This window comes from Anser cygnoides, chromosome 2, assembly GCF_040182565.1.
Source record: "Anser cygnoides isolate HZ-2024a breed goose chromosome 2, Taihu_goose_T2T_genome, whole genome shotgun sequence".
In the NCBI taxonomy this organism is placed as follows: domain Eukaryota; kingdom Metazoa; phylum Chordata; class Aves; order Anseriformes; family Anatidae; genus Anser; species Anser cygnoides.
In genome coordinates, this window is record NC_089874.1 from 19110494 (window position 1) to 19133691 (window position 23198).

The 23198-nt window shown below is 39.7% G+C and overlaps 1 protein-coding gene across 14 annotated transcripts in view; it reads right to left on the minus strand.

The window, feature by feature from the left end:
* The window catches only part of KIAA1217 (KIAA1217 ortholog), a 363381-nt gene that overhangs the window by 206847 nt on the left and 133336 nt on the right, over positions 1-23198 (minus strand). The window contains exon 1 of one of the 14 annotated variants that reach the window (XM_066991598.1): positions 1342-1359. The exons of the other annotated variants lie outside the window; for them this stretch is intronic. The gene's annotated coding sequence lies outside the window, so the exon portion shown is untranslated. Of the gene's footprint in view, positions 1-1341; positions 1360-23198 lie in introns of those variants that run through there. 14 annotated transcript variants of the gene reach the window in all.

Here is a 23198-nt window from a genome sequence, read left to right on the forward strand (position 1 = left end):
GATGAAAGCTGTGACACATTGTGCAATACCAGCAGAGTCACTGAATACAACAACCTGCAGTGTGGCAATGTTCAGTGGACATCCACGCTCCAAGCTGAGTTTCACAGAATTTGTCAAATCAAGACAGAAGGCAGGACTGACCCTTGCAGCAGCTCCCGTGGTTTTATGTGCTTCAGTGACCTGGATGAGCAAGTGGATGGACTCCACGTTCATCCAAAACCTTTCAGCCTCCCTTCCCATCCCTTCTCATTAGGCTTTAAAGCAGTAATAGGCACCATGCCTTGGTGCAGTTAACTTTTCCCCTTGGTATATGTGACAGAAAAGGACAGGCAATTATTTACAGCTATCCATAGTTAATAGTGCACGCAGAACTCCTGATTACAGAGGAAGCATAAACCCCAACATCCCAGGATAAAAAGGCAATATATCACAATCTGAATACACAATGCACTTATCACTTTTGGTATTTGCATTTGCTAACCTTTGAATCTAATAATACTGCATTAATATTGTATTAATACAGAGGTTAAACAGAATTTCCTTTCTTTTGTTTTAACATACAAAGAGAAGAAAACAATTCTGTGTTGTGAAACAACTGGGAAAGATACTGCTGGAGCATCAAATCCCCTATTATTTTACAAAACAAAACAAAACCCCCCCCCCCCCCACACACACACACAAAAGAATTCCTGAAGTACTGCACGAGAGGCAACAGGGCAGGCTGTTTCATAGTTTCATGGAATTATTATTCATGAATGTGAATGTAGTTTCATGAGCAGGCATGAGGGGGTACTGTCAGTGCAAGGAGACACGCTTTCTTCCTTCAGTCACTCACTCCCAGTCCCTGTCCTTGCAAACCCCTCTGCAGCCACACATTGAACTGTGGTCAGGGAACCGATCTCTCCTAAAACGAACTTTTTTTTTTTTTTTTAGTTATTATTAAAACAAAAACAAAACCTAATCTCTGTTTATTTTTCTGCGTGGGTGGTTTCACTGGAAAATATAACTCACATCGAGACTCTATAAGAAAGAAGGAAACGATTAATTTCAAATTGGGTTAAATTCTGAAATAGTGAATTAATGAAAATATTATTCCATACGCTTTATTGGAAAGCTAACTGTAATTTTCTCCACCAATTCCAGTAGCAATATGAATCTCTTTTTATGCTTTTAAGTTAATTTAAATTTTCTTTGATAGTGCCGCTGTTGGGTACACTTAAGAGTGCTGAACGTAAGGCACAGCAGATAATTATTTTGCTCCACTTGGCAGATGTAGCCTACAGGTGTGCTGGTCCCACTACATCCAATCACATCTAGTCTCAAAGTGAAGTGGTTCTGAACCTGTTCAAATCGGAGTCAGACCTCTTGCTTCCCACAAAAAATGCAACCTTTTCTGGCGCACCATATGGCAGCAATCCTGTGTCAGCAACACTGTACAACGGCTCTTCAGAAGAGGAATGGAGAGCAAGTTCTCTGCCTGAAACTGAAGAGAGATTTATCCCACAAAAGTTTGCAACACATCATTACACAAACCGGAGGCCAGGGAGGACATCAGCACTCAACTGCTATGGGAACTTTAATGGGGAAGGGTCAGGGATTCGATCTGATGTCCAAGCAAAGTGCCAGCTATAGCCTGCGCAGTGCTGTCAGACAGACAACGCCATTTTGCTGAAAAACAATTAATTTGATGTTATGAAAGCAAAATATTCTGCTATGAGGCTCCATTATACTTGGAGCCTTTGACCCTGTTTTATCCTGGAGTTCAAGCCCTGATAATCTCTGCGCTTGAAGCTCATCTTGGTGGATAATGGAAAATTCTGCTCCATTTCCTCTGGGACTTCATGCTCATTAGTCACAGCATACCAATTAAAAGCTTTGTTAGAAAACCAGAGGAATGTGACACAGCACATGTACAAACCAGGAAGCCTCATTCACACAGAGCATGGATGAATGGCTCTGTATGGAGAGCCAGGCATCGCATTAGCAGGTCGTGTGCATCAGCGTGCAAGATCAACAAAAGACGTGCAAGAATTTTTAAGTCAGCACTCTCAATAAGCAACGGATTTTCATTTTGAATGACGAGAGTTACAGTATTTCCCAACGCCTACACCTTCCTTCTAACCAAAGGTAATGTAAATTTTTGTTTAAGGTTGCGTTTTCTTACTTGCATTGTCAGTTTGGTGACCGTCTGGTAGGAAATTGCTAAACATAGCACCAGCTATGACCAGATTCTTCTCTTACCCATCAGAGGTGAAGCTGGGGTTAGTGCCATGGCAAGCTACTTATGAATTAGAATAACAACTAGTTTCAAAAGGGATTATTGCCACTATGAGCAACTGTCAAGTATCTGTAGCAGCAATTCTTAATTAAGGAAAAAAAAGGTCTCAGACTCAGCGTCTGTGCTCTGATCATGCAGCTAATAACTGACTCCACCTCACTCAAAACAAAAGTGGGATTTAACACACAGATTTATTTTTGCCACCGTTTATGCCACGGATCTAAGTTAAACCATTTAATACGGAACTTGAAAAATAATGGTCGCCTATAGCTACAAAAAAAAAAATCAATTTGTTACATTTTGTTAACTCCTAATTCTGTTGCAGCATTTTCCCCACAGTGAACGAGCATCTCACCTCTCAGGAGGTTTTAGGGTTAACAACTGACACTGATGGCACGCTATAAACCTCGCAGAAGCAATAGCTCTTCCTTTCAACTTATATTTTAATTTCTACCATTCAAATGCAGCACAGGGGTGATGTTTAGCATATTTCTTATATTATAGACAGCATACTTTGTAAAATATTCCATCTGTGACAGAGATGATCACATTATAAAAACTGCAGCATGAGTGATGCGTCACAGAGAAGGTATTCTTGAAGGATAAGGGCATCTTATAAACTCTCAGAAGGGCCTTCAGGGAGAGATCTGGGACACGCTGGAGCAGAGTCCTTGTTGAAGACAGTGGACGCAGGCCCTGTGCTCTTTGCCTCTGCTCCCTTGCATCCCCTCGTGCCCCAGCAGAGCCCACAGCTGCCCCTGTTCAGCACCTTCCCTTTCCAACCACTTCTGTCGTTGCACAGACAACTAGCACAGGGAACCCATCCAGTGAAAAACTAACCTACTAACAAATAAATAAATAAATCATTGGGTGACCAGCTCTCAGTTGGACCTTACTAATGTCAAGCTGTACAATAACTGCCCTCCATGTAACGAGCTCCAATTATGTCCATGCGCCTGGCTCCTATTTGCATCAGTGCATCCTTACATCCTTTCCACTCAGTGGCAGTAACCCACATGGCTGAGATGGCTGTCACCTCTGCCGGACCTCCATGGCCCCTGCTCCACCACAGCAATCAGGGCCCTGGAGCAGGATGCAGCCAGCCCCTGTCCTGTCTCACACAGCACCGGGAGGCAGCTGGGGGAGACGAGGGGAGAAGAGGTCCTGTCTTTCCAAACCTGAGCATGTCCAAATACATGTCCTTGGCCCCAACAGATGCTGCTCTTTGTTGCTTTATCACACACAGGACTGGCACCTGGGAGTTTCTTCACAACTTGCATAGATGATGATGCCGCCTCCCTCCTCAGGCGTCAGAGGAGCAGTGCCAAGTAAAGCCAATGAAGATTCAAAGGAAAGATAAGGAAGCTAAAATTAGTTGACAGGTCATGTCCTTCTGCCCTCCAACCTCTCTCAGCCACCTCAGCCAAGACCTTCTCTAAGATAGGCTGTATTTTCTTCACGTTCAGGTCTGATGCGAAGCTGCTCTGCCAACAGTGCGCTTGGTGAAGGTAGAAAGACAACATGAAAAATCAAGTGACAAATACCAAGCTTGTTTTATGAACTCAGAGAACAGGATTAAAGTTTCTCAGATTTTTTTTTTTTTTTTTTTTTTTTTTTAATTTTCCCTGCCAGTTTTCACAGCATTTTTATTACAAATCCACATCCTGGTTGGGAGATGTGGGGAGAAGGCAGAGTAGAAGCTCTTGAAAATGTTCTGTGGTATCTTGAACGCAAAGACCTAAGAAGTCCTTGGGATAACACCCAAGGTTTCCTAACACCTCCTCCCCCCATCCCCAGTGAAATCCAAAATAAATTTTGGATTCTATTTGCTTCTTGGATGTTGAGCATTTAAGTTGCAGGAAGGTAATATTTCTACAATTTTTATTTTGTAACTCTAATGTCTAGATATTTTTCATTTTTCCTTAAGTCAGAGGTTTTAACCTACTTTTATGATTCTAAGATCTTGAACACCAGGAGAATCAAAAGCTGGAAAAAGACATGAGATTTTTTTTCCATCAACACCAAAGACGGCTTACTTAAAACAATGCATTTATGGGCTCACATTCATAATAAAATAAATTAATGAGAATGTAATAAAAATGTGAGTGCTCTTCTACTTTAAAAGTCATAATCATGGTGTATTAAACAGCTGACTTAATTTTCCTTGCCCAAATGCCTTTTGTTTTGGATCAGTTTGATGGCTGCTAACACCAGTACTAATGTTAAGTAGTTCAGGAAGGCAATTTTCTGTTAATGTTCGCCAGGGCAGGTCACACACAGTCTCTCTCTAAAGCAAAGTATCTGCTCTTTTATTACTCTAATTTTTCATGTTGCCTTTCTACTTTATGTTTGATGAATACAGCTGAAAGTAAAAATTTAGACCATTATCTTGGGACAGCTATAGTCTCATTCAGTGACACATGAAACATATTTTCACTTTAAATTGAATTTTTTTGTAGAGACAAAATAATTCAAAAACAACTGATATGTGCCTATCCCTCTAATCATGTACTTTTTTAAAAGTGGAAAAAAATACTCATGAATGAAAGGAACAGATCTTCAGGACAAAATATTGGGATTTAGATAATTGCTTACAGCCCCTCCCGCCCCGCCAAACCACTACTAAAAAAATAAAAACTGAACGTATATAGACATGCTAAACTAGTTATTTATCCATTTTCATCATCAAAAAGGTGAAAATAAGTTTCAGTATATAAAACACATGTAAAATCATGAATTAGCAAAATAACACTTTCCTGTGAAGGGAAACTGTTTCACATGTTATGTACAGCAGCAGAAATCCAAAGACAAAGTACTTGCAATTTTCTTGTTAAAATAATCCAGAGTTTCCAATTAATAAACAAATATAAAGCAACTGATAGTTGTTTTTCTTTCGTTTTTTTTCCACTTTTTTTTTCCCCCTGTAGGGGAACGCCTCAGGGAGTTGTGAAATCTTTTAAACTTCTTCATAATATATGAAGAAGAAAATATCCCTCAGCTTTTACTAAGAATGCATATATGTCCAACGGCTAGAAATTTAACCCATCAGAGAATCACCTTGCACCTTGAACGCGTCCCCTTCTACTCCCAACAACACTTGTCCTCACCCCTCTCATGTTGTATTACAGCAATGTGAGGACATCTGAAGCGAAGTGAGAGAGGCTCTGAAGTTGTGTGTTAGTGTCAAAGGAAAACACATGGAGGATTTTCTGCTGCTGCCTCCCCATGGAGGCACAAATTCAGGGGGGTGAGGAATTTACTTATCGGGGATGTCTGTTCGCAGGTACCCAGCGCAGGAGCCACATGAGGAAGGGATGTGCTCCCATTGCTGCTTTGCCTGCACCCTGCAGTCACATGCCTGTCCCTAAGCGGTGCTCATCTCCCTCCTAACATTTTTCAGTTCTTTGCTTTCCTAATCACGTTTCAGTTTAGAGAAATATATACATGTACGTATTGCACCTAGAGTCTGTGCTTAGCTGTTTGTTCCTCTTCTTTCCTGTCCACAGGCCTCCATCCTTCCCCTCTATCCTTATCTGAGATAGGCAGCTTCAGGTTATACATGCATTACCCTGCAAAAGCATGGTCTGGAAAATTAATTCTTGAAAGGATTAATGTTTTGTTTGCTTGTTTGTTATTCCCCTCCTATTGCAAATATGTTTCTGCTTCTGGAGACTACATGTGTCAGTTTATACACAGGAGGGGCCCTGGCATATGGGAGCTTTTACCTTCCATGCAGAATGAAAGGTGCCCGCAGCCCAGAGCAGGAATAATTCTAATTACAAATGTAACACGGTCTGTCATGTTGATACAGCTGAACTCTCAGAAAGTACACAAAACAATTCTTCTTTATAATAATAATAATAATAATAAAGGCTTCTGCAGGCATTGCCTTGCTTTTAGTGAGGGATTTTTCTGCCCTCTGTTCTTTGCAATACCAGCCTGGCCATCTGAAAATAAAGGAAATTTCTACCAATCATTTTGACTCATTTTAAAATGCTGCATATGCTGCTTTCCTTTATGTTTTGCACAGAGCTGAAATCACATGCAAAGGCCTGCCCTTCAAATGCAGTTATACAACCCAGCGGGAAAGTCTCCCCTTGACTGCCTTTGAATGTATGGTGCAGGGCCATGGAAACACTCCCAAAGTGGGCTCTGTGCTTCTGTTCTGTAGGGGCTTGTTCCACCATCCCACACCAGCATCCCACTATGTGCGAGAATCAGTCATTTTCCTCTCGAGAAATCAGATAAATCCCCTCCCCTCTTTTTTAATTTTATTTATTATTCCAGAGGTTTCTTCCCTACCATCACTCTCCTGTCTCACACATTTGCTTTTCTGGTTCTTGATTGCCTAGACCAGGGCCACAGACAAAATCCACCCAGCCTTTTTGGATGGTTCTCTAGAGCCGCCAACTTTATATTATGCAGCAGCAGGGAAAAACGGGCAAACCTCCCTCTCCGCCTTATTTTAGCAAAGATGAGATCTTCAGACCTCCACAGCACTGAACGCAACTGCATTATTTCTATAGCTACTGACTTGGCCATCAAGAAGCTCTAACTTTTCACCCCCAGGACGATGTTCACTTGTTCTCAGTGCATACAGTCAACCAGGGGAGTGGTCGATACCACAGAGGAATATATTAGACATTAATGGGGTAGACATTAATGATAAAAAGAAAAACATGCATAGCAAAAAGGAGAAACAGTGAAAACTGAAACCAGACACAACACTGCAGACAGGGAAAATAAAAGCCTTTTACAATGGGGAGAATAAGAGGTGAGAAAGCTGAGGGAGGACAGAAGCAAAATGAGAGTAACATGAAATAAAGCTAAGGGAAAAGAAAACACGACAACAGTGAATAAAAATAAGACCTTTTAATCTTGAATAGAAGACAAATTTTGACAGTCTGTGACTTGTGCAACCACAAATTTTGTTATATAAACCTGTTTTCACAAGGTGATGCTGAACTGGATACCTCACTGGCACCAAATTCTACTCTTGATGCTTGATTGTTCAGGGCCTACCTATGACTATGTGATTCTCATACAGGAAAAAGGCAAAACGGGAAAGTTGTAAATTCACATATAAAAGACAAGAATTTATTTTGCTTACATTGAGGAGTGTATTACCAAAAAAAAAAGAAAAAGTTGCATTGCTCAAGTAAACAAGCAAACAGCAAAGCCAGCAATTGCAGTTTACTAAGGCAGTATCTCTTCCATTTATAAATTCCAAAAAGGAAATATAAATCTTCAGATGTCCTTCCCCTCTTCCTTTAGGGGGCTTTTTAAAAAAACAAAAATAGAACATGATACTTGAACTGTCCCACTTTTGAAGTTGGAGCTATATAGTGCATCTCCCCATTCTGACTACTCTCCCAAGTAAGAATTTGCAATCTCCCTCAGTAATTGAGCCTAAGTGAAGAAGATTTAAGCTTTGATAATGACTGGTGAATTTCAAATAGTTTGGATGAGCAACCCCCAAAACTTCAAATGAATATTCAGATTTCATTCTGCAGTATGGTCTGCAAATTGAGGATAGAAATCTCAGATGATAGCTATCTTAGATCTCTTCCAAGATCCTTAGCATGCCCTAGTTATGTCTAAGCAGGAAATAACAGAAAAACACCAACATATGTAGCTATGCAATGCAGAGATGGTTGAATATTCAGAATTAAAGAGAGGAAAAAGATTCAATGACCACCTAGCCTGATTCCCACTTAGCCACTGGATCCCCATTTCAGCTGCACTATATTAAGTGCGTCAAAAGAAATGCAATTGAACTGATGCAACCAAAATCCAAAAGGTAACTGTATGTAAAACAGGAGTACTCACTTGCAGAGAAAACATCAGGATAGAAGGAGCATAGCAAAGTGAGGAGCTTACAGCCAGTTCATGCCACGCATTAGCAGTCACAAAGCCAACACTGCAGCAGGAATCACCCCATTTTGTGAAAATGCTCTCTTCTAAACAAGATTATTGGTAACAGCAACAACATAACATTTCCCTGGGATCCATTTCACAGAAACACAAAGTCACAGAATCACTGAGTCTGAAGTTGACCTCTGGAAGTCATCTGGTCCAACCTCATACTCAAGCAACAAGCCAAACCTGCTAAGTCTGGGTAAATTATCATCATTTACTTGAAACGAGTTGCATTAAAAAAAAAAAAGGAAAAAAAGACAAACGGAACACCTAACCCAGTGCTCTAGTCCCAGGAAAACACTGCTGCGTTTTTATCTTTACCCTTAAAAGGCTTCAACCATGTATCATCACCAAGGACAAACATTTTGGCAGAGGGAGAAAGCACACAGCGCGCCATCAAAGTTAAAGATTTGTTTTTGCTCCCACAGTTATGACTTACACATTTCACAAAACCAACAAACAATCTGTGCTATTTCAGATATGGATCTCTTCCATCTCAATGGGACTTAATTCCTTACCACTGAAAAAGGAAGCCCAAAAAAACTGAATAACTGAAGTGACATTATACAAAGCATAACCTCAGGCTGACGGTATTTTTATGTGCATTGAAGGAAAGACTGCATTACTGAGCTAGACCAAACGCCATTTCCAGCAGAAACCTTTCATTCTTATGTTCTGCCGTGAGGAGGGTTACATTACATAGCACTGCACTGAGCCCATTTATACCATTCTATTTTTTTAATCATGCTATAAAAATAATCAGTTCAGCTACTCATACTAATCATAGAAATATTAATACAAGACACCAATTACTCTTTTGCTGTGAGATTTTCTTCTTCATGCTAATATGAGAGCCATAAAGTTTATGCTTCCCATAAGTTGCAAGAAATTGTATTTTACTGCAGAAAGCTAACATCAAAAATAATTACTGTTATAAACATACAGCAAAATACAGTCACATTGGGCACATATCAAGGTTTTATGTGAAAAAATTAGCACAATTCCAGCTGCTGTACAGTTTTGCTTTTTTGAGATGTACAATATGACAATCACTTTTACCAAAATAGAGAAAAAATGTTCAGAAAAAAAAAGGTTAGAAATAATAGGTAGGTGTTGCTTTAACAAAACTATTCACATAGTAAAATGTGCCAAATTAAGACAAGCCTTCCCATACAAGCAAAATTCTGTTTAAAAATCAAATTTGATGTGTAATTTCTTGAGATATAAGATCTATATAGTCTCTTCCTCCATTCTGAAGCCAAAACACATGAATTTCCTAATTTATGAGAATATCACCACACTACTTTTATCAGTATTATTTTAAATAGTATTCTCCTCCCATCCTCGCAGTTTTTCTTTTTATTGGTGAGAGAAATCCTTTTTATTACCAAATCCATTCCCTGTAGGCACTACATCACCCGCTTCCCGCCCCCCCCCCAAAATCAACACAGCTTCACCTAAAAATTAGTCAGGTGCCTCGTGCCACCATGCTTCATATTCGGTAGCCTAAGTTTCCAGCTTATGGATTCTCAGCACCCGTTTGTAGTTATTTCTTTTTGAGCTATAATATTATCTTTTATATACAAATCCTTCTATGGACAGGACAGCAATCATATTTCCTCTCAATTTTCATTTTTACACAGTCACACGAAACAAGGACTTTAATCTCCTATCATAAACCAGTCTCTCCATTCCCCAGGTATCTGGAAACCTGCCTTTGCAGCATTCTAGTTCGAATTTATTTTTCTTAAGTGTATGTGGCCACACTGGCAAGCTTGCAGATGACACCAAGCTAAGTGGTGCAGGTGATACCACAGAAGGAAGAGATGCCATCCAAAGGGACCTGGACAAATTTGAGAAGTGGGCCCATGTGAACCTAATGAGGTTCAACAAGTCCAAGAGCACATTCTGGTGGAAGAAAAGCTTGACATGAGCCAGCAGTGTGTACTCGCATCCCAGAAGGCCAACTGTGTCCTGGGCTGCATCAACAGAGGGGTGGCCAAAAAGGGTGAGGGGGGTGATTGTGCCCCTCTGCTCTGCTCTTGGGAGGCCCCGCTTGGCACGCTGAAACCAGGTGTGGGGCCCCCAGCACAAGAAGGATGTGGGGCTGTTAGAGTGGGTCCAGAGAAGGGCCACTAAGATGATCAGAGGGCTGGAGCACCTCTCCTGTGAATAAAGGCTGAGAGAGGTGGGGATGGCCAGGCTGAAGAAGAGAAGACTCCAGAGGGCGCTCATTCTGGCCTTTTAGTACTTAAAGGAGACTTATAAGAAAGGTCAAGAGCATCTTTTTGCACAGACAGATAGTGGTAAGACAAGGGAGAATGGTTTTAAACTGAAAGAGGGGAGATTAGATTAGATGGAAAAAAATCTTTTAGGAGGAAATTATTTCCTATGAGGGTGGTGAGGCACTGGCCCAGGCTGCCCAGAGAAGCTGTGGGTGCCCCATCCCTGGAGGTGTTCAAGGCCAGGCTGGATGGGGCTTTGGGCAGCCTGGTCTGGTGGGAGGTGTCCCAGCCCATGGCAGGGGGTTGGAGCTGGGTGATCTTTAAGGTCCCTTCCAATCCAAGACATTCCTTGATTCCTTGTAAACATCCTAACACTGCCATATATTAGAAGATCCATGATACAGTCAAATTTGTCTGTTTTTCACAAATGTATCACTCTGATGGCTCAATTATCCTATGATTAACACTCCAGTGTCTTTTCACATAACCCTGGTACAACCTCACAAGTGCACAGCCCTGCACTTGTCACAGCAGCCTTTCATCCCATTTGCAATATTATTCCACTTCAACTGCTCATCCCATTTTTCCAGCATGAAACTCCAATCTTCAACACAATCCTTCTAATAACTTGTGTCATCAATATATATACAGTTTTTGCAATTTTTTTTTTTTTTTTTTTTTTTTTTTCGGTAAGACTACTAATGAAAACATGTTTGAGTAATCCCATAATTGGTCATTGGGAACTGCTTTGGTGACCTTTAACCAGCCTTCCGGCTCCACTTTTGCCTCTAGTTAGCTTTTTGATCCTTTTCCTCTCCTTTATCTGATTCTTAATTCCTATTTTAACAAATAATTCTCTACACAGCAGATGACAAATACAGTATTTTGTTGAAGTCTGTATGGGTTTCATATATGTTATTTCTTCTGGTTAGAAAACTAACTATCTGTTTAATTAATATCATCTGAGACAGGCACGACCTATTTGTGGTGATCCTACACTGTATTTTAACTCTTTTGTCATGTTTTGTGTATTTTGGTTAGTCATTCCTTAAAACTTTGTAGTACCTGTCTTTGTATACTATTTAGAGAATATTAATGCTCTTTAACTGAGTCTTTTATTCTAATTTAAGTACTATTTTTAATTTTTCCCACAGGTAATACCAATTCCTGCTGCGACATATTTATTAAAAGTATTTACTGTTAGAATTGAAACTTTATTTTGCAAGTCCTTGGACGTGGATTATGTGGTCTCTTCTGATTTAAAGAATTACATAATTTAAGTTTTGCTTCCCCCTGGAGGTGAGAATTTCCATTTCTACATAATCATTCCTATTAGCTACCCTGAGTTTATCCCAGGCTTGATATCATCATTAAGATTTGAGAAATGTTACCTGTTACACCTAAAACATATTAATCTATGTAACTTAATGTCAAAATTTTCCTCTTTTAACACTGACTACATTTTCATTCACACTGACTACACTTCCATTCTTCTACAATTTTTATAATTTTGATTTTTAAAAAAATGTGACATCTTAATTAGGTGGACTCTTCAAAACATGAAATTCATTTCCATGTTTTCCGTTTTTTTAAGATATAGTTCTCTATATTGGCCAATCCCATTTCCATTTCTTGCAGACTCTTTGCTTAGTATTATTTTTAGGATGGTTATTTATCCAGAGAAATGTTTTTTTTTTTTGTTTGTTTTACAATATATATTAATTGCATATATGTATTAATTCCAGCCATTGTTCAAACCTTTGACCGAAGATGACATTTGTGCTACTAAACAGTAGCCCCTTTAATTTCAGATTAATTACCTATGTCTGCAATTGCTCAGATATTTGTCTCTGGAAACCCAAATGCTTTACAGATCTATGATGGTTTCTGACATTCTCTCCCCATCCGTTTTCCTACCTGTCTTTGGATTACTGGAACACTGATTCAGTGCAACTATTATCCTAGTTTTTCTTCCAAATGATTTTGATACCAAGAGGTTCTATGCTACCCACTCTGTCCTATCTCCCCTGCCTCAAAGATTTATGCCATTAATGCAATCATCCAACTAAATCCACTTGCCACTGCAAGCTTTCCTGGGCACATTGCCATTTTTTGTATAACACCTCTTCTCCCTTCAGCATCAATAGCATTCCGATTTTCATGCACCTGCCTGGATCTTTACAATGATCCACCAATGCTTCCATGGTTTACATTGACCTTACCCAAACTCCCAGTCGGATGTTGTGGGATCCCTTTGCTAACTGTATCTTTACTTCACAATCTTTATCTGCAGCAGGACTTTTTCTTTTTTCTTGCTAGCTCCCACCTAATAATATTGTTCCTTTATCCACTTCTGTAGTGTCATTTATCCAATTTTAATTTCCCTGTGCCCTCAAGGCTTGTACAGGCATCACATGGGTCTCTTTTGCACTTTCTCCTGTAGCCCATTTCTTCAGCTTAAAACTACTCTCATCAATCTCATAAAATGAGGAAGCTGCATATTGTCTATCCCCTGACAATAACCTTATTTTGTTTCTGATATATTATGATGAAATAGCCCAAAACTTTCTCCATTGCACAGTTCATTTCTCAACCCTCTCATGTCTTTATGCTCCTTGTCTAGAGGCTGACAGACTCCACTGGAAATTATCTCATTCTCCCCTCCACCACTTCCCCATCTTTTTACAGTCACTCTCGATCTGCTCCAACAGGAGTCTCAGTCATTCCTCACACAAAATAACATTGGTAAGGACTCTTCTCATTCCCTTCTGGCTTCTTTTAGGATTCAGGTAGTTTAAGCCTTTGCAACCAGCAAGCTTTTTGCTCTCTAGATTCCCCTCTAGCATTGCCTTCTGCAGGTAACCCATAACGATCTCAATGTAGACCCAACATGTCCTTCAACTTGATTAGATAGCCATCCGACATGTAGGAACTCATCTGGATGCCTGTGCTCATGTTTTTAGTTTGGTTCCTAATTTAGTTCAATGCACCTAAAATGCTGGCAACAGGGGACAACAGTGAATAATTTTAAAACAATGGTTCTATTAATATACAGCAATTATTAACATTTTAATGTATTCGAAGTGCCATTACAACAGATGCACAGACCAAGCCAAAAATTCCTATCCTCCCCTTACTTCTTTTATTCATCACAATGGCTCCAAGTCCAATTACTGCCATTTGTCAATACTGTCATAAAGAAACCCAGGTCTCAAACTATTCCTTCTGTACAGTCTCGACTTTATCAGATGTAATTAGCTCTACAATCCCAAAGCCTTCTCCCATCTCTTGTTCTCCCAGAACCTCAGGAATTCTTTGTCTTCTTCCTAAAGTTATTGTCTTTAGAGTCCTAGATTTCCCCTCCTTATCTATTTAGCAATTCTATTCAATAATCCTGCATAACTATTCCAGCAAAATTATCTATTACCCCCTCACCCAAAACAACCACCCAGCTCATGATGCACTTTCTAACAAGACGGTCTGTAGGGTATTTGGGTTTCCAAAGACAAATGTTTGAGAAATTGCAGACAGTAGATAATTAAGCTGGGACGAAAACTGCAGGCACTACTATGCAAAGCAGGCATGAATGTCATCGTCAGTCAAAGGTTCAAATGCGTGGTAGCACCTCACCCTTCAGATACCTCAAACTTGGGCTAAGAGAGAAATTCTGTACTGCCCGATTCTAAGTATTGTTTCACCTTTTTTGATATAGTCACACTTTCTACTGTTTACTGTCCAAAGTACAACTCCTTTCATATTTTGAAACCATTTTGATCAACTGAACTAAAAATACTATTTCTTGCATCTGGTAGGGCTGGTATGTCCCAGCAGCAGACACTTCAACATAAACTCAACTATACTCAAATATGTTGTCAAAATCCACATGGTACCAATGTAACCATAAAAACAGAACAGCACAAAACTATAGAACACTGAAACTTTTTGATGGGAAATTTCTACCTGCCAAATGCAACTAAAACATCGTGACTAATGCAGCCATGTATTTTCCAGTTCTGCTTTGAAACAATACTGTGAACTTCTTGCAATTCTTCACGAACCTTAGAGTATCCAGAGTTTTTCTTCAAGCTTAAACTTTTAAGTTGTACAAATATGCTAGATATCAGCTTTCTTTTGATCTTACCGTTTAACCATTTAACCTTTTTTTCACAGTTTTAAAGGTTAATTTTAAAGGTTCATTTAATGCAATGAATACCAAAAGCTCAAAATCAGAGATCAAATAAAAAAGAACCCAGCATATACACACTTTAAGAACATTATAATTTTTAAGCAGTTTAATCATTTTGTTGACTCTGTCTAACAAATAGCTTTTGAACATTTAATGTTGGCAGCTCTCACTGGTGTACTGCTAGAACCACTGATTTTTCTTGTGAAATTTCTTACGAGTCACTGTCTCACACATCTTGGTAACTTGAGTTTAAGCCAAAGTTAACTCTGCCCTGATTCAGTTCCCAGACACTATAAGTGTCTTACCAAAGATGATTCATTCTGGATGAACACCAGGCTTTGGGCCGACCTTTAGAGCCCTGCAAGAGTCAGAAGGAAAACCATTCCCACTGCACAGGTTAGTAATTATGTTTGGATGTATCATAAACTGTACACCTTGAATGAACAATGAAGGTCACCATTCTATAATGCCTTTAAATATACATTTTTTTTTTCTTTTTTCTTTCTTTGCATTTTATAAATACAAACCTACAACGTTTAATATTGGTTTGATTCCCGGCAGTTTTAGTGCTGCGTCTGAATCTAAAAACACTGAACTGCTGAGAGTGCCCAAAGCAGTACCACAGCTACTTGTACAGTTTCAGAACATCCATTTTAATGAAAATAGCCCAGCTCACCAGCTTGGCATCGAGACACCCTCACACTTCACATCCAAGCTTTATGGCGGCTTTCTTCGTACACAAACCAAGATGAACCACAAGCATTCTTTCAGCAAATACCAGTAGCTCTCATTCCTTATTTTCACTGAAGCTTGGAAGGAGACAGGATAAAACCAACCCATTTAACAAGGAAGCGTTCTTCAGATCACGTATGTTACTCTAGCACTCTGCTCAATCCAAGGAGCAGCTTTGACAGAAAATGTATTGCTCCCATTGCTGGCCCCAGGAACACCATTTTATCTTAGGACGAAAGTGCTGCAGAGAGCCCACAAGATATACAGCAGACAGCCAATACATTTATGTGGCCTACATGACTCTCATTGAACTCCAATTGTAGTTTTACTTATAATTAAAGCAGCCCATCACCTTCCAAGGCAAAACTCTGTTTTCAAACTGCTCAGAGCAAAATCCTATATCTACAACGACGTTCCACAGATGCTACGCAAAAGTGGAGTTTCATTTAATGAGTTACAACTTTGCTTTGCTACTTGGCTATTATCAGACTAGAGGGGGCGAGGAGGTGACCTCCCTAATGATTTCTCAGAGAGTGGAGATTTATAATGAGAAACTAGAAGAGTTACCTTCAGATACATCATGATGACTTGTCCAGATACAAAATCTATAAGGCATTTTGCACCATGCTGCAAATACCAGAACTTCATCATAGCAGGGAAGAACATGCTCCTCCCAAGCACTTATTTATTTTCAAGTCAGTATTGCAGTATTCATCGGTGAATTCAGGGAGACAGAATACCCATGATATTTAGCTGAAGCAGTTTTTAAAAGATGAAAGGAAAATTCTGCAGGATGCCTCACAGGATGCAATTCCTTTAACAAATGGCATGTCTGGCTTTAATAAGTGGACACATTTCTTTATATACTGCAGAAACAGTTAAAAAGGGTTTTCTTTCGAGCAAACATTTTGGAAAGAGGATGAAAGAAATAATAGAACCTTTTAAAGTAACGCTCACATTACCATATTAAGAGGAAATCTTTCATAACATACAGCCACTCTGTTAGATTAGCCAAGTTGCAATTTAAAATCTAATGTTAGAGACAGTAACCATACCCTAAGCCACAGCGTGTTACATTGTTGTGTCACTTTGAGCATGCCAATACGTTGTTGGCCAAAGTTATTTACTATCATTACGCACACACCTGCTAGACAGCCACATCCTATAAAGCATTAGTGTCCTCATCACAGCTCGCCCTTGCAGCCCATCAATCATCCAGATGAGACTGTAGCAAGTCGAACTCAGGCTGCAGCCATCACTCACTTGCTGCCCAAGGGATGCGACACAGAAACAGGACTTGGCATCCCTCAGCTGGTGCAATGGGTGTGTGCAGCCATCAGAAGGTAGGAGAGCAAGGGAAGGATGCCTTCAGCTCCTAACCTCACAGCAGGGCTGAAACAATGCTAAAGTGCCTGCTAAAGACAAATGAAAGGTGTCCCAAGTCTTACAGATAGATGAAATAGAAGGGAGAAAAAAGAAAAACAACAACAACAAAACAAAAAGAAGCCACGGATGAATAAGTAATTGCATTACTCCTGATATAGAAGACTTTTATTAAGGCTAGGAGAAACCACAGTCCTGGTTTGCTATAAAGCAAAGACTACAGACTCCAAGTTGCTTGTATGCTGGGTCCAAAAATTTGTCTGGCAAGTGAATATTGGAGTAATCATTTAAGCTAGCTGGTGAAAGTCACTGTTCTTCCCCTCCTTGCAGTTGGTTGTCCCAGGATACATGAAGACACATCAAAGACGGAAATCCATTTTTTCTTTTAATATTAACTATGACCACTTAATGGAACTGCTGAATAAGCATCACTTCAGCTTAGTAAAACTGCCTGATAATTAACAACGCTTATGAGAATGTTTAGCACCAGTGCAGACAGGATCCAATTAATGCTGCATCATTTAATGAACAATATTTTCTTTGGTTGTTTGGGCTGTTTTGTTCTTTTTAGAACTGAGAAAAGCTGTGACAGCATCATAGAACTTTCCTTCTGGAAAATATATAAATATCTTGCTTACCTTTCTCTAGCTACCAGGCTCCCAAGGGGCTTAAACACACTGCTGATTCCACTAGGTTTGCCAGTGATAAGACCACCTAATATAACAAATGGTGGGGGTGTTTGCTTTCTTTACTTCAAGTCTATTTTAAGTCCAGTTGTAGTGAGCTGAGAAAGTAGAAAAGAAAAGCCCAGGGCTCTGACGAACGTCTTGCAATCCTTGGAAAAAGTGAACATTTCATTTTTTCTCATGATTTAGAGAATCAGAGCTGAAGTAGTTAGAATCAGTTTCAATGTTGCTGAATATGTTTTTTAGAAAATCACTTAAGACTAAATAGATAGTAGCATCAATTTCTGTAGGAATAATTTTGTGATCATTTAAGATAGATTTTATACAGTATTTTAGCATCTTCTGCACAAGCATTAACAGACATTTGTTCAGTTTTTCCATTAATGTTGCCTACAATGTGTATCAGTTTACCTTTATAGATTTCAGAATCCTTTATAAATCCTGACTGTTCAGAACCCTCAAGGATTTAAGCCATATATCAGCACGGTGAAAATAAGATGCAGATTTTGCCACTAATCATGACTCAGTCAGAATTCAGCTTCTAATGAGTTTCCTAACACACACCTTGTCTTTCACATTGCCTTGCACTTTCCACCCAACCCTTGTCACTGTTGGAGTCCGCTGACCTGGCAATGAGCACTCTGCGTCTCCATATTAACACTGCCTGCAGGTCACCCCCTTCTACCTTCACCATGTGTCCTCCTGGCAGCTACAGCAAACGTATGTGTGGAAGATGATTCAAACTGTAAGTGAATCTGTACCTGTTTTTAATGTCCTCTAAGCAAGCATTCAGATGAAAAATAGAAATGAACCTATTCAAAACCTTTTCAGAGGGTTAAGAAACTCTCCTTAAATAGTCCTGCCACAATCTAAGTGATCTTTCATCTCATGTATTAGCTTCTCTAATGATGCAAGAATATCAGCTGGTTGCATTTCCTTATTTCAACAAGATATGGTGTGCCTCCTGAAGAGATAAGGACACTTGGGCAAACTTCATCTCATATCTCTCAGAACACTGTCTGAGAAGCTCCTGAATGCTCAAGTTCATCAGCTGCACATCGTATCAGCACAATTTTAAAATTATCGGTAAATTTTGGGTTTGACTTTCAAGTAAGTAGCTTGACAGGGCTTCTGCCTGAGAGATGACATCTTATCAGAATTATTATATAAAATAAATATATAGAACATATAGGATATAACGATCTGAGCTGTTACACGCCTTAGAGCAGCACAGAACAGCTCCAGCTGTCAAGGGTATGGCTAAACTCAATGTAATGTTAAGCACTACACAACTTTCTGAGGAAGATAAAAGACTAACTGGTGTTAAGACTGCGTGCTTAAACATGCAGAGATCAACAGTGAAAATTAAGGCTGCACCTGGTGTGTGCTGCCAATATTTCCCCGGAAGGCTTGTAAAAATCTTTACCTTGTCACCTGTAATAAGATTCCTGCTTATGGACAAAAAAGGGAAGAGACTAAAGAAATTCACAAATTCATGTGTTTAGTTTTAGCTTAGCACTCAAATTTTAACTCCTGTGTTGCTACTAAGAGGAAAATAGAGAAATGATGATTAAATTACTTTTATTATTATCATTTAAGTACTATCAAACATCACTAAACTATTACTGCAGTTCACCTCTGTGGGTCTTCACAAGCCAGCTGGGATGGAGTGATGCTCCATATCACACACCAGGGAAGGGGTCTGGAGCTTCCCATGTTTTCCTCCCTAAAGCTTTCAGCTTTGTGCTGGTGGAAATGTCCCTCTTTTGACAAAAGAAGATTTTCTGTATTTTCAGTGATTAGCTGACTAAAAAAAATAATAAAAAAATAAAAAAAAATGTAATCCATGTTAACTGTAAGTTTTCAAGAAGTTTTCATGCAAGGCTGAACAGGAGTTACTAAATAAAGAAGATGACTACAGACCACCATTTTTACCTCTGGGTATAGATTTAGTACATGAGTAAAGGGAGAGATCAAGGCTATCACCACTGCCCCCAATTCTTGAAATAGGAGGATATAGCTCAATGAAGCTCCTAGATGATTTCAGAGAGCAGCTGTATGGCATATTAGATGGAAAGGGCAGCCCTTAATGCTCCCATAACAAGCAAGAAGATCAGCGTTATGTACAAGGAGGTCATGTCAGTAAGGCACTCAAGGGGATTTCATGCAGCTAGGAGCTCTACAGAAATTTTTAATGTACACTGTGTTAAAATAACTTGCCAGTCAAGCAGGAAGGAATTGTTTTGCTTGCTACAAACCATACAGCTAACTAGCAGCAGCTGCCCTGATGCTAAGTATGACTATTCCCTAATTTCACCGGTTGTGATGACAAGCATGACAGTGGACTAATTATCATCACTCCCCAGAACTGTGTTGCAAACTTCTAGTGAAGACAAGTTTATAAGAGCATGGAAGACAAACAAGAATATGTACGTTAAGTTAAACTTCTCTTTGCTCTGATTTTCATTATATTCTGACAGCAGCAGCATATGAACACATTTTTCATGGAGAAGAACCTGTGTGATTGATAAGCCTCTGAGCTATGAAACTACAGTTAGCTTACCTGACGTATTATTTGCACTTCTATTGACATTATATGCAGCGATACACATCAAACTGATGATATTAAAAAAAGAAACACTATGAAACAAGAAACCATAAGGTTCATTTAAATACTTTCCCTCAGACAACAGGAAAACAATATCTTATTTTTCAGCTGAAATTACCAAGTCACTTTTTAACCTTTAACTATATAAAGCAAAAAAAATGTTAATTTGATTTCATGATTAGGTATGCAACCATTCTGTAAACTTCTGAGAATAAAATAGTAACATTTCTGTATTTATCTTTTAGTCAGAAAGCTTGGGATTATAATGAAAAAAAATCTAAGGATTCAGTTCTAGAATTATTTCAGTATTCTTCGTTGTGTTGCACATTATACTTCCATTGTGATACATAGATTAACCTAATAGAAACTTTCTGGAGCAGAATAAAAAGGAGAGTGAGAACACATTGCAGCCTCTGATCATTTGACTTTGTGGGTCTCATGGAACTCAAGAACTAAGTCTAGCTGTGCCTTACAACTCATGTAACTTGCACAGAAATTAATAAGCCTCTTAGCTTGAGATGATCTGCATTCAGTGGATATACAAATCAATTACAAAAGCCTGGGAAACAGGCTTACTCTCCACCTTTTCTTAAGCAATACTCAGCACCCACTTGCCCCGTCAGTTCTGCATTTTACATGCTTAGTCATCAGCAAGTAAGTTAGTTACACTGTTCTACTAAAAACCATCTCCCAACCACCTAACTCCAACACGATATTTACATGACAATTACTAACACCACCATGTCTCCCAGAGACTTCCATGGGAGCTGCATGCGTTCACCCAACTGCATGTAGGTGACATGTGGAGATGCACACCGCAAGCTCACTCACAGGGACTGGCTCAAGCAATAGGAAAACCACTCTCCAGAGCAGAATCTGCTTGGTTTATGCTTATGACTTCTTCCGTATGGGTGACAGGTTGTTGTCCCTACCTGCCTCCAGTCACATGAAGAACAAAAACCCAAATGAAACAATGACTGGGGCTTGTTTTGACCTGTGGATACCTGAACAGGGATAGCAGCAGCCTTGGTTGAAGGAACTCCTCCCTGGTTATGATTTCCCTATGAGCCCCACTGACCTGGCAGTAAATAAGAGATACCTGCAGACAATTCTGATCCCACTCACCTGTGGCCAAACGTCAACAGCTCCACCAGTCTCTGTTAGGGAGTAACTGCCTGTCACTGCCAGATTTCCTTCCTCTGGTGAAAACCTGCCATTAGCACTGGCTTAATTTTGGAAGACAAATACGACAAAGCATTACACAGACATATAAAGGAAGGTTTTTGGTGTCAGAATGACCTATTTGAACCATCATTCAAAGCAGCACAATTTAAATAATTTCCTTGACCCTAAAAGATTTCTGGTGTTGTGTAGAGAAATCTTTTCCTGTCAGTTGCCTGATTTGCCCAAAAGCTACAGTTTGCCCCCACACCTCTGGTCCAGTGGTGGACACCACAAACCATTGCTGAGTGTGGGACTGAGAGCTAGACAGCCCCATGAAGGAAGAGCTCAGGGAGTGCTACCAAGGTCAAGATCAGCATTTAAAAAAAACCATTAGCAATTCAAGCTCAAAAAACAGGAAGCATCATTATCCGAACTGAGATCAAATGGTAATAGAGGAGGTAAATCAGCACAAAGAGCTAAGCTGGATCCCATAACTGCTTACACTTTAACAATCGGAAACAAAAGGAACGAGGTGGCAGATGAGTCTCAGTTAATTACAGACAGCGTACATGTGGTCAGCTACAACAAGCATACCACAAAGTGAGATGCACAGGCCAGAAAGCAGCCATATATAACACAGGAACTTACATGGCTTGTGCACGAACTGCATACATGGTGTTAACACTGCCTGGAATGTCCAGCTTGTGGATAAGGTTGCTTATCACACATTCATTTGAAAATCCATGTTACAAAATAGTAACTGATAAGACAGCACTTGACTTGTTAGACTGGAAGTGCTTTCGAGGGAGGCCAGACTTTGGTTTCAAACTGCTGGATTAGCTTTAACACCTTTAGTTGTTATTTGCTCACCCACACCAATGCTTGGTATTTATCACACTGACATAATTAAAAGACATGAGTCTTGAATGAAGGGTCATGTTAAGCTTTGTGACTGGAAAAGCCTGAGTAACTGGGGGCCCTGGAAGAGGTGAGATTTGAAAGAGCACTGGCTGGGCACTGACAGCCACACATAACAGGACACAGGGAGCATCTTTGGCCTGGCAGAATATAACTTCCAGAAGATAAATCTGCATCCTCAAAAGAAGGCGATGCACATTCCAGGTGCTGACCACCAGCTCAGGCTGTGCAAGGTTATGGCCAAGATGCAGCCAGGTAGGGAAGCTCCTTCTGAAATGTGTTAGCCAGGCAATGCCCAGCACGTCATGCAGTAGGGCTGCAGTCTCACCTTCTTGGGTAACCTTCCTCTCCTGTGTCTTCCAACTTCAAAAGTTTGACTTCAATTTGTATCAACAATTGAACTGAGTCTTTCTCAGATCTAGATGCAGCAGATGAATCTGAGTTTTGGAAGACAGCAGGTTGAGGAGGTCTCTCTCCAAAGGTCTTGCTGCCCAGGAAGCTGCTGGTTAGTCCAGGGCACTACACAGACATTACCATGTTCTCAAACCTGGGAGTATCAGACTCAAGATGAATGTTTCCTATATCAGGACACAACCACAGCCTGTGTCAGCAGGAGATGGCTATCATAAAACACACATTCCTCAATAATAGCACAACATTGTCTGTTCTTAAATATCTAGATATTAATACTCTGCATATGTCCACACAGCTAGCTGTGCATTCCAGATGTTTTAACTTTCCATGTATTTGCAGCTTTGCTTTTTTTTTTTTCCTTTTAAAACAGCATTAATAACTGCCTCTTTTTATTTATTTATTTATTTTCAGAGGGAGAAAAGGGGGAAATCATGGATAGGCCCTGGGTCTTTCCCCTTTCCTTAAAAGGAACAATAATCCTGGGTCACCACTTATGCCATAAATGCCTTAGTGATCAGAAGAAGGCCAAAGAAAAGATCAAACCATTAGTTACTGGGAAATGACAGCTTTTAACAAATGGCATGGAGAAAGCAGAATTTTAAATATCTTTCTCAACTCAGACTTCACTAAGAGAGTCAGCTGTGATCATGTGTCTTTCGTAATTAATACCAGGGACAAAATCTAA